This window comes from Parasteatoda tepidariorum, chromosome 2 (genome assembly GCF_043381705.1).
Source record: "Parasteatoda tepidariorum isolate YZ-2023 chromosome 2, CAS_Ptep_4.0, whole genome shotgun sequence".
NCBI lineage: Eukaryota > Metazoa > Arthropoda > Arachnida > Araneae > Theridiidae > Parasteatoda > Parasteatoda tepidariorum.
Genome location: NC_092205.1, coordinates 48,976,785 through 48,986,569, shown reverse-complemented (window position 1 = coordinate 48,986,569; position 9,785 = coordinate 48,976,785). Strand labels below are relative to the sequence as shown.

Sequence of the window (9,785 nt, the reverse complement as noted above, 5' to 3'; positions counted from 1 at the left end):
CACCGGAGCATCGAATATACATGTTTTTCTTAACATCTTAATCTTATTTATCGAGCAAAAATATTTTTTCAGTTAAGTTTGTTTTTCGAGTTTGCTTGAGTAAATATGTCGGGGAAAATATCTTAGTTGCTAAACAGTTGTGGAATCCAAAAAACTTTATTTCTTATTTGTGGGTTATAGGTTTTTCTTCGGAAAATAAGAAATATATTACTGTAATACAATTATAAGAATATAAAACACAAGAATTATAAAATGCGTAGCATAAAAGATAAGTTGAAAACATAAATTTTAATATGCTGTTAAAAAAACTCACTTTCAGTAATATACTTCTTTAAAAAAAGCTTGATAAGTTAAAAGCGAACTAAATGTTTTACGCTGTATATATATAATACAAAATAAATATTTAAAATTTATTTCAACAATTGTAAAATAATTGTTTTGAGACGAATTTTTATAATATCACAAATACGAAATAAGAATTTGAGGGACAACAACTGTTTGCATGAAATTTCAAAAAAGCTGCCTTCAGCGCACTTTAAAATTGTAATCGAAAAAATATATTTAGGCACAAACACTTTATCCCAATATAATCGGAAAGTCATTCCTTAATCCATGAACAAAAAAAAAGGTATTTTTCTGTCTTCTGGGCACAAGCGAAAAGTCGCCAAAAAAAATAGATCTCCGCCAACATTTTTAAATGCATAAAAATTAAAAAAGAATAGTTGGATTTCCTTAGCCCCGGTGAACAGAAGAGTAGCCAAGAGAGAGTTTTTTCCTTGGTTTTTTTTCCGCCGTATTATTTTTTTCAGTGCTGGTATATTTTAACGGCACAAGTAAATTTTCCGATTTTATATATTTATTTTTTATTGTTTTTATGATTTATTTATTCGAATACAAGCAAAAAAATAATTTAAAAAACAGTGTAGTTCACTGTATATTTGTTGGCAACTTTATCGCCAGAATCGGCGAAATGGATACGCACCATTTTATTGTTATAAATAACTAATGATACTTATCCATTAACTGGGTAATCAGACGAAGGTAAGCGAAAATCATCAAGCTTCGACATCAATGGATCAATGCATCAACCGGCTACATATTTTTATCTGATGAATATTTATTTTTATTACGGTTAATTCACACTAATAGAATAAAACACGTAGATAAGAAGAACAAAGTGAAAAAAATTAATTTACACAGTTATAAGTTACGTTCACAGCATGAAGTTATAAACTTCTTTAACGATAACTGAATATAACTTTTTATTCCAGGACACCTACCTAAAGCATTTTAGAGAAATTAAATAAAGCATTTTAGCCTGAAAGAGATTTTTCTACTGTTTAATGGGTAAGTAAAATAAGTTTTTAACATTAAGTTTGTGCAAATAATAAACTTTAATCGTAAACACTATTAATGGCATACATTTTATTTCCTAATGAAAGTTTCTTTAGGTAAGCATTAAAAATATATGCCATACTATGTCCCTAATGGTTTAATTTAGGTAAAATCCTAGAATAGCCCACCTCTTGGTGCGTTTTTGAAATCATGCCAAGTTGGAGATTATTACTGGGATCAACGTTACTTTTTGATTATTAAAAACAAAAACAATTTAAATTATTGTACATTTACTAAAATATTTTTAAACGGAATAAAAAATAACATTACCTTTACCCTGATGGTTCATCGTTTGACACCGGAGAGTACGTCCTTATGACCTCCCAAATGAAAGCGCTGTAGATAAACATCATGCGCAAACACATTCAATCCACGCTCTCAACATCTCCATTCAAAATTATCCACCGTATCCTTTCTCTCAATCAAACTCATTTGTTTTCCACATTTAGGGCATTCATACGTTTTCGAAATTAAATTTTGATACATACACTATTCAATCATCGACCTCTTGCATTCAATAGTTAAAAATTCACTCGTCCATTCGCATGCCATTTTCTACCGATACCGCACAGAAAAAGGATTAAAAAATGATATAATAACGGTAATAAATGATATAACGAATAAAAAATGAAATAATAACGGTCATTCTAACAGCAAGAGATCAGAAGCATAAACTTTCAAAAAAATAAACCCTTTTACCTCTTTTCTAACGAAATCCAACGTTCGCATAGGTATACATATCAAAAAACTAATCAGGTTTAAAAATTTTGGGGGCGTGATCTGACGTTCAAAATAATCTCCCCGAATCTTCCGAAAACCTAGTTTAGTCAGATTTCAAAAACTTGCTTGGCGAGATTTAAAAAAATCGCCACGGGATGGGCTATTCTAGGATTCACCCAGTTTAACTATATTTTGAGATTTCCTTTGGAATATCGCCAAGTTGAAAGCCTGGTTGAGGGATGTTGTTTTACTTATGGCAACCTGCAAAGATAATCTCTAAATAAGGTTTTAATTATGTTTTGTTTTCGGTACCATTTTATTTTACTGGGCATTGCACGTATATACAATTTACTTCAAAAATTGACAATTTTTGACAAAAGGCACCTACAAATAGATTTTTTATCCAAGAAATATTCTTGTAAATCAAGAAAATCTACTAAAACTACAAAAAGTCATGTTTAGCTTATTACTACGAAAAACATATACCAAACTCAGCATGAATAAAATATTATCGTTATTAACAAATGAATAACTAGTCACTATCTACATCAGAATCATTATCTTGCATTGCTCTTCTCCCATAAGCTTCAGCTTCATCGAAAATTTCTTGTGGAACAAGTACGTGCTGGCGTTTAGAAATATCGCCAACCCAACTAAGTTCAAGTTCAAAATCTTTATCCTTAATCTCATCATGTACCAAACATATTATCCTTGCAGCTTCTTTAATAAGTTGTACACAAGTCATATTTTTTATATCACCCAGATTTTCTATCTCCGTTTTCGCCGCTTGCTTAGCTTTACCTATTGCACAACCGAAATAACCCCACGAAGTGCCAGATGGTTCAATGCAAAATAACTGAGGCCCACAATGGTCGTGAGATCCCATCATTACACTACAACCAAATGGTCGTAAACCACTAAATAAAGTATAGGCTTGCACATGCATAGCCACACGGAATTTAAGATGATGTAGAGGAATATCAACATTATATGTAGATTTATAATGTGTAACTTCTGATTTGGCAACTTTTACGATTCGTCTTGCATCTGTAATCATTCCAGCGACAGCTATACCAACGTGCTTTCCTACGGTAAAGATCCTTTTGTAGGCTCCAGGTTCCCATAACTTCGAAGTCACAAGCTTCTCAACTGCAAAAACTACGCCATCTTTTCCTCGTAAGCCTATAACAGTTCCGCTTCTTTCAACTGCTTTTTCAGAATACTCTATTTGAAATATACGGCCATCTGGGGAAAATTGAGAGGTAAAAAAATCGTATCCACTACCAATTGATGTCATTTTCGATTAAATAGGATATTTTCTTTAAGAGCAATAATGGAATATTATAAACGTTAAAGTTATGGCGGGAGAAATGACATTTGTTTATTTCACAAAATAAATTCACGTTTGACATCAGCAGTGGCATGGCTGAACTAAATCACTAATTTATATCAACAAGTTCAGCTTGTGTAATGAATATAGTTTAAATGAGATTGAAAGCAATAACGTGACGTCACGAAATGATGAGGCGATGACGTGAAATTATATGCTTTTGCTGTTTGCTGTTGATGAGTACCAGATTACTTGTTTTGTAAATAAGAATTCCTTAATTTTTACTTGTTATCATCATATTAATAAGCAGATTAGAGAAGAAAATAAATCACATGTAATCTAAAGATATTTTTGAAATGTTTTCGATCGACTGTAGTTTATATATANTTTGTAATGAGAGCGCAAACCTGCATGTGTAACAATAAATAAGTAAATAAATAAATGCTTGGTATAACTTGAAATTGTGATGGCATTGTCTTCGGGTCATCCTCAGCGATGTTTCCCAGACAGTCACCAATAGCCCATTTTGCAGCTCTAGTACGACGTAAATGAACTACAACAACAATATATATATATATATATATCGTAATAATAATTAGAACAAATAATTTAAGCTGAATATTGTATTTAATTCTTCCAACATAAGTATTGCGGTACTTCAAAACATTAAAGATTTACTTTAACTTTATTAATAAATAACTTTTGTTTACAACTTTGCTGAAAATAGATGAGCATAGCAGCAGCACATAAGAAGTTTTTGTGAGCTTTTGTATTTGAGTTTTGTGTGTTTTGTATTTTGTGAGTTTTTTAAAATGTATATACAGTTTTAATTTAAAAATTTACATTGATTTATATCCTTGCAAATTGTTAAATATGATGAATATTTTACATGCTTGCATTTTTCATCTTACAAAAAAAAGCATGAATAAATAAATAGCATTAATAATAATAATAATAATTTGAATGCAATCTTTGTTCAATTAAAATCACTCTTGAGACTACAACTACAAGAGAGTGTCCAAAATGTCAGTCATAATGAAAGTAAAAGTGACAGTTAAAATCAAAAAATACTAATGCAAGTTTAAAAAAATGCCAATTTGTTAAAATCACTCATTTCAATATCGGCCACATAAAGTTGTAATCTCTTACAAACTGTGCTATTCTGATTTATGCAAACATTCATAGTTAGACATTTACTTCAAGAAATCGAGGGGGGGGGGTTGCTTCTGAAGGTGAAACAAAAATTCTAAAAGAGAACAAAATGAACCTTAATGCTATGATAATACTGATAATTAATTTAATGATAGATAATACTGGTAATTAAAATTTAAAATTTTGTTAATTAAGCTCATGATCTCCTCTTTTAAGCTTATAGTTCTCTTAACGTATAGAATGCTGCATGAAAGTGCAAAATCCCTCTGTTAACATATTCAGTAAAAAATAGTTTCAAAATTTAACTTACTGACAATTAGTTAATTAAGTCAAATGGCAGTTTAAATTAAAATTGTCACAATAATAATGCACCTTTTTAATTTTTCTAAGCTCGAAATTAAAACTTTTTGTCAAAAATAATATATATTTAAAACTCGCTACCAAATATGAATATTTTTTTCTGAAGTAATTGGAACATGAGGGAAAATAATTAAAAAAAATAATTGAAATGTGTTAATTAATTTTTTATAAAATGTTTCAGCATAAATTCCTCTTTATGTAAATTAAAAAAAAGTAACAAACCTTAAAAACAAAGAAAGAAGATAACGACGTACTAAAACTTACTCTATGCACTTGTGAGAAACTAAAAAAGAAATAGTTTTTTTTCTTGGTTTTCTTTTTAAAATTTAATTTCTTTAATCCTTTGCCTTAGTGTGTCTCTCTTTTAAGCCAATTAGTCGCACTTCTAGATTTATTTTTATTTTTTGCTGATTTTGTTAAATTAAAGATCAATTCTAGAAGTGTTCTTCAACTGTTAACTACATGAATAAAAATTAAAATTGCAAAACTATGCGAATAAAAATTGAATTTCTAAAATCATGCTAAAGATGTTTTATAAATTTCATTTCTGTATTGAAGAGAGTGAAGTAAATAATTCAATTTAAGTTTTGATTTTTGGGGTGAAAATAATATATTACTTTTTTAAATAAACTGTCGGATAACATTAAACGTTTTTAAGTAATTACTAGGAGGCTTCGCCCCCTGCTCGCTGGCGCTCACCAACCTCCGGTACTGCTTTCGCAGTTCATTTCGGTTTGCTTCGCAATCCAATGCTCGCTTTGCTCGCTCATTGGATACGTTCTTAACGTCTAGTTTTTATATACTTTTTCGAATACTGAAGATCCGAAAACTTTTCACTGTAGAAAATTCTAAACCTGTACATTTCAATATTAATTTGAAATTGCAAACAGTTCACATATTTTTCTTAATCACACTATTCTAAATTTCAGTTGTTGAGAAAAGTAACTGTTGTAAGTTTTGTATTAAAGTCTTTACCAAAGGGCTAAAGCCATGTGTAGTAAAACAATATGAAATAGTAGTCTGCCACTGAACGCCGGATGTAAAGCATCGGCTTTGATGAAGATAATTTTGTATTTTTAATTCTCTGAAGAGCGCCACCTTAATAATATGGAATTTGTAAAATAAATGTATCTATTTTTGATTGTTGATGAAGCCCATCATTTTGTGTTTTCATCAGTGTTCAGAAGCGGAACAACTATAAGTTTTTTATTTAATCACAAAAATAGAAAATGCATAAAAAACAAAGAAAAGAGTAAGAAAATGAGTATAGTCATAGAAAAAGTAAAAATTGTAATATAGTATTTGTCAGTTAAAATAAAACTTTTTGCTTAAGTCATTGCTGACAATTCAAATTTCTCCGAGGCAATTCTAAAGTATAAATTAAGGTAGTATTAAGTTGAAGCACAATATTTTTAGTTTTGATGTCAACAATACAATTCAATTTTTCACCAAAACGATTGTTTCCATTGTTAAGTTCAATGTCAACAATTCAAATTTTTCTGAGGCAACTCTTAACCTCTAAATATTATTTTTTTTATGTACACATTTCTAAATGTCAGTATTCAACCACAAAACAACTTAAAGTCCTCAAATTTAGCATGAAGTTGTAAAATGTAATGAAAGAGGGTCATAGCAATAATGAAAGTAGAAGTAAAGTTAGTACTGTAAAATTAAAACAATATTTTTAATCAATGAGCCAAGTTCTTCAAGAAGCAGTTGTAGAAGTAGGTTGTTTATTTAAAACTTTTTATAGAATTTCTTTAAGAACACAATTGTTAATTTGGGCATTTGGCGATACAACACTTTTAGAATTGAAGGATTTGTTACGTCAAGCGCTCAGGTATCATAATTTTGATCTAGTTGCGCTTCTATGTCATTTTGATTTATGTTGCTAAGTTAACTTTCAAAAAATTCTATGGCTGGCAACAGCATTTTTATTTTTTAAGTTGTTTATTTTTATTTCTTTTAGAATTCGTTATTTTTTTAGCGAAATGTTTTTTAACCTAACAGAATTCTTTGCCGACTGTTTTCTCTATGAATGAAGAAAATAAAGTAAATATTTAACTGTTGTGAAAAGAATCTTATTTAGTTGTACAAAGTACTTCAGCCAAAATTTGGGAGCCACGTAAGAGAATTATATATATTAGATCAGAAACACATCATTAAAAGGCAGAATGCTTTGGTGTTTTCAAAACAAAGCAAACGTTGCCACCGGCGGAAAAGAAATACAGCCAAAATTTGGGAGCCACGTAAGAGAATTATATATAATAGATATTTCCTAAAATATTATTTTCAAAGTTAAAACAAGATATTTTATGAAAGCACTCCAACTTATGGCTTCATTGTATTGGTATTGAATTATTGACTGCACTTAATAAAAAAAAAGCAATTGAATCATTTATTTTAAATTACAATTAGTCACTTTTTTTTAGTTCCATTTATACAAATATTTGATATTGCCTAATTTAAATGTATGAGGATTTTAAATCTGAAATTACTTTTGCTCCTAAATCTATAAGTTTTTTTTAATCAAATATTTTTGAAATTTTTATTGAAATGCACACATGTTTAAAAACGTTATAAGAAACGTAAATGTTGCGACAAACTTCTTGGGAAGTTAGATCGCTTAATCAAGATTAACATTTCATTGGAAAACATGCCCAGAAATGTTGTCGTAAGCGGGTAGGGGCATTTTCTTATTAAGATCTGTCCAGAGGCACGCGAATAAACAGCTTATAATAGTGATGCGCCCCTAGCGGCATTTAACGACATTTCGAAGCATGAGTAACACTTATCCAATGTTAATCCTGATAATGTGCTTTTACTGACTTAGAAGTTAATCGCAACATTTACGCAGTCCTCTATTATATATAACGTAATTAAACTTGTGTATTTTAAAAAAATGGACTAAAATGTCATTTTAAAAAATTGCAGCTTGGAGAGGGAAACTGATTGCAGATTTGAAATAAACGATGTGCAAATGATCAAGATCCGTTAAAAAAATATATCATGCAACAGAAAGCAAAAAAAAATGGTTCTCAGTGATATCAGTGATTTTTAGTACATTGAAATTTCTTCAACTAGCTTTAGGAAAGTAGATTGTTATTTTTTCGATCTAGTATCTGCAGGGTTTTTTTCCCCACAATTCCATTAATTGTTAAATCTCAGGTCTCCAGCAGGCGTTGAAAATTTTAGTTATCGTAGATTTGCATCAATACAAGTAGAAATCTAATTCTCAGATACAACTTTACGTTCGAAAAGTTTCATACAGTTATATTCTCTTTGAGTGTGTAGTGGTAAATACTAAGGCTCCTATACTATCATCAATGTGTCTAATTCAGGAGCACTAGTAAATACAAATGCATTAAAATAACGACATTAGTTCGATTTTTGTCACCACTTTTTGAAACTTTCAAGAACAGCAGAAACTCTGTATTAATAATTGTTGTATCATAATAGGCATTACATATTTCCTAACTTTTAGAATTTCTTTAAATTTTTTAATCACTCTTAATCCAATAATAAATAAATTAGATCAATTATTTAAATTTTATAACATTTTATAAAAAGCATATATAAATATTTTATTCTTCTTTAACAATCAATGTAGCGTCGAGCGTTTTAATTTAATACAAATGTAAAACTAATTAATCTACTGTCATGATTAAATCGAACATCAAACTCCATTTTTAACTTTTTATTCCTTAAGTTACTTCATTTCTCTTACCATAAAAATTATTCAGTTGCAACATTATATTAATTCTTACGCTCTTTTTGGAGATTAACTAAAGTCAAATTATTTCAAATTTAATCTTAATTAACTGGGAAGTAGTCTTTGTTTTTGGTTATTTCATCTTTCGATAAATCTCCTACTATGGATCTCTTCCCATGCTCCTAACTGTCCGTTGGAAAAAATTCAATCACTTTTAATTTTGAATTTTTGGAGTTAGGACAGGGGGTTTCACCCCTTGGTCCGACCGTTCAATTTTTTCAAAAATCTTCTTACTGTTAGAATGTGCATCTCTTCAACCCCATAAGGGAGCATTCGTTTTTTTTTTCAAAAATTTTGATACCTTCATGGTCACGGTCATTATCTAATAATAATATTTCTGAAAAAATCAACAATTCTTTTTTCGAGTAATTTTGTTCAATTCTTTGGAATAAGTCCTTCCCTAAATTCCGCTAAAATCTTCACAAAAACTGCAATTAATTTACCTACATCATATAAACAGAAACATCTTCCAATATATAACTAAATGAATTAACTTCCTTCAAAAAACACATTAATCCGTTAGTTTTATCAACGAACTTAAAAATAAAGTAACTCAATAAAAACTTAGTTATTCATTTTGAATTCTTGTTATAAATCTATTTTAAAAGTTATGCTCTCTAAAAGAAGTTAAAAAATTAAAAATAAATGACAGCGCTCAGTGTATAGCAGGTTCATTGCACCTTACCATTGCACCTTACCATTGCACCTTACCTGCACCTTACAGTGCGCGAAACAAAAATCGAACAACGCTGAATAATGGTCGCTGGTCTAATGGTCGAATCTTCAAGTTCTAGGACTCAATATTAATGATTAGAGGATGATTGTGACCTCACATAAGCTAACTAATTAATACAGACGATATTTTAAATTACGAAATCAGACATAAAAACGTACTTTTTTCTGAATAACATACTTTTTTTCCAACGAATTCAGAGTTCCGACTCCCAAAGTATGGGGGGTATCCTCAATCTGTTTTGGTCAGAAAAGCGATCCAAAGTTTGGACCCATTAATGTTAATTTTACTTTTTACATATTTCACCATATCTCGAGAACTAT

General features: G+C 29.7%; 1 pseudogene; it reads right to left on the bottom strand.

Annotated features, from left to right (window-relative positions):
* Positions 1-1,913: 1,913 nt before the first annotated feature.
* On the bottom strand, positions 1,914-3,519 carry LOC107454489 (proteasome subunit alpha type-3 pseudogene; annotated as a pseudogene).
* Positions 3,520-9,785: the final 6,266 nt, after the last annotated feature.